The sequence below is a fragment of the Prunus persica genome, chromosome G3, assembly GCF_000346465.2.
Source record: "Prunus persica cultivar Lovell chromosome G3, Prunus_persica_NCBIv2, whole genome shotgun sequence".
NCBI classification, from domain to species: Eukaryota; Viridiplantae; Streptophyta; class Magnoliopsida; order Rosales; family Rosaceae; genus Prunus; species Prunus persica.
Window position 1 is genome coordinate 18,655,128 of NC_034011.1, and position 3,557 is coordinate 18,658,684.

The following is a 3,557-nucleotide window of genomic DNA, read 5'->3' on the forward strand; positions in this document are numbered from 1 at the left end:
TCAGAAGTTTCTACCTAGGCAGAAATGGGATTCCAGCCATCTTTTTGTCTGTCTAGAGTTGATTTCTCCCTTCTTAATTTTGTAAAAGGCAGTTCTGCCTGAAACAGTCTACCTTATTATTATCTATTCTGGCCAGAACAACCATTTGATATTGAGATAAATTATGAAAGTCCTCACCAGTCTGAGACAAGAAAAGAACTTACTTGGGAGATATTCCTCACCCAAATTCACAATGATTTGTTTTAGAAGTCAGTAACTTGAGGCGCAAGTTATCCACTCTAAAAATAAGTCTGCTAGAATTTTCATTACTAGCAGTGGCACGCTCACACACCAAAGAAAGCTGACTTGTCGACCAACCAGTGGTCTCCAAGCCAGTGGGGAACTTCGCCTTTCCACCTCAGGAGTAAACACGAAAACGGATGAACACCAGTTAGACCTATTATTTGGAAGATTCAAAAGCTAGCCTCTTATGCTTCTCATTTGGGGATTTGCTTCTAATAACTGCTTGATAACATCTCTCATTGTTGGTCTTTGTCTCGGATTTTGGTCAGTGCATCTAAAAGCCACCATCAGCACATCGACAACTTGGTTAATGATATTTGAATGCAGAAGGCTTGAATCAACTAACGGATCAATGTCTTTTGCGTTGCTCCACATTGACCTAGCCCAACCTACAATGTCTGTTTGGTCCTCAAATGCTGGATCCAATGCCTTCTTTCTAGTTGTCAGCTCAAGTAAAACAACTCCATAACTGTAAACATCAGATTCCATGCTCCTTGTTGGTATGAATGCATTTTCTGTCACAAAATATGGCAAATCCTTACATTGTATACCAAAATGAGTCAGAAACAGAGTGGAAAATGTAGTGAGAGAGAGTGTGTGGATGCATTGTGTTGGCTTTTCAGTTTGTGCTACAATAAGAGATTGGAACAGAGTTTCTTTTTTGTTGCCAAAGATTAGGGCAGAGTTGAGATTGGAACAGAGTTTATTGTGTTGCTGAGGTTGAACTAAAAAGTTCAAGAGAGATACGGTCATATTTAAGTTTAAATTGACAAAACCAGTCTAAGAAAATATCGAGACTCTTTCTTGTTTACTGTATGAACAGAGATTTCTTTTCATAAAATAAAATAGTATCTACATTCATAGAGTAAAGCTTGAGGAAGTAACCTCTTTTGTTTCAAACTCAATTTGGATTGCGGAAATGGAGAGGATGTCTTGTTTTTAGTAATGTAAACCTATTATTGGGTTATGTGACTTGTGCTTACACTTACCTAACCACACTATGTTTATTCATGAGTGGAGGCCGCTAGGGTAGGGTTATTGAGTGGAGGTAGGCTAGAGCATGGAAGGAGTCGTCGAAACAGAAAGCGTCTCATAATAAGCTTTTTGTTTCTTCTTTGAAGATGGAAAGAAACGCGAACAGAGTTCAAGTTCAATTTTGAATTTTGAATTTTTTGTCTAGAATAAATTCCCCCACCTAATTTTTCACTCAAGTAGGCTATAGGCTTTGAACAGTTCCTATATGCCAATTTTATAGGCATCACAAGAGTTCAAACAACTTGGAAAAATCAGGAAGCACAAGTAATGGTGCATAACTTAACTTGGTTTTGATATTTTGCACTGTACATAAGTAATATCTCTCGCAAATGGTGTTAACATTTGCTGAAATAATGGAAGAAAAAGGTGGGGCCTTGCTGAAGAAAAAGACGGTGCCTTGGCTGAAATAATGTTGTTAACATAGCAAGACTCAAAGGTGGTGCCTTGTGTCACGGGATGAGCGAGCAGCGCAGCAAGGCCGAAGAGAAACACACATTTAGCCACTCAAAACACACCCGTGCGGCCCAGGATCCCTTAGGATCTCAGTCAGCCTTCTCCCACTTCATGATATTCATGACTATCACAACTCCTCGAGAGGTTCACCATCAAATGTTTTCTCCTATGGGTGCCACGCCCCATGGGTAGACAACGAGTCACACTACCTTGTGACAATACATCACTCCGCATCCGATAACGAACCTTCGACGCCCATAAATCAAGCGTTGCATAAGACACGTTAACTGCATCGACCATGTTGTATGCTTAACTCGTGGCTCGCTCATGCCCATGTCAAGACACAGCAATCTAACACACCATCGGTTTACCCACACTTCTGTTGGTCATTCCGTTAGCAACCAAGATAGCCCACATCCTCAAGCTATACACGTAAGCTGTCATACTTGCATGTCGCCCAAGCCTTGGCTACATATGTATTTCGAATGTCCCACATAATCGTCTATGCATTGCATGGGGTCACAACCCATGAGTACCTGCATCCGAATATCTTCCTTCCATATTAGACAAGGCCGAACCCAAGCCAAGTCCTTTGAGTATTGTCAAATGCCTCGCTTGCCAACAACATAGTGAATGCCATACGTTGACCTCACTTTTCACAACAATACGCAATACAAACAGTCTGGCGTGTTCGTACTGTCCTCGGGAATCCTTTCCCTCAGAGACATAGATTATCCTTCAACAATATTATGCCTACCCATATGACTACCTCCAATGTCATAAGGATGCTCGCTTAGTGCCACAAGGGTGTAGCACTAGGAGTGGTGGAGAGCATGACACCATGTCACCACCCTATATAGCATTTTATGCATTTAGCCTTCTGCCAGGATGAAACATCACCTATGCATGAGGAGTCATAATTGGGCATAACTCTTTCATACAAACTCCGAATTACGAACTGTTAGTTGCGTTGTTTGAGTCTCAACATCACAAACGTCCCAGTATTCTTAGCTTCCTTAGGTTCCTACAGTAACCTTCGGAAATACCCAAAATACACTTCATGTGTGCAACCCGGCCGACTATGGAATCATAATAGCACTCACTTATGTGCGATCCGTGACATTCTCCCCCACTGATAGTGGCGACATCCTCGTCGACATGCCAACTGCACTGCCGCATAACACCACCATATAGGAATATCCTCTTTTGCTCTCTCCATGGACCACAATGCACCACTGTGTTCACCTTTTTCAACTTCTCTCAAAGTTCCACATCTTTCCCTCTTCGGGTCGAGACCTCTATTTCTTTTCGCACTCACCTTAAGGTGCCTCAACAGTAAAGTTCCACAACACTTAGGCCATCACAATTCACTAAGTTAGGTATCATCCCTACTACGAGTAGAACCATGTACCTATGAACGCCCAAGCTCGAACTCGACAGAACCACTTCCATAGCATCCACATGGGAACAAGTAAGATGTCGACATCCAAGTTATTTTAACTTTGTCTGCCATCAAATGTGGACATACTCCATATTCTTAGCAACCATGCTCACAAGTAAGACTCCGGGAGGTCTGTCTGGGTTTTCTTTGCTTATTGGAAATGAGAGAGAGAGAGAGAGAGAGAGAGAGATGAAATACAGATCCTACCTACCTCCCAAAAACAATTAAGAGATGAAACATAGAGAAAATCTTACTTTTTCTCTCTATTATTCACAAGTTCCAGATTTGAAAGAAATAGTGAAAATCATTTAATTTCAAGATTTGAGTGAAATGTTTCACCGAAAAT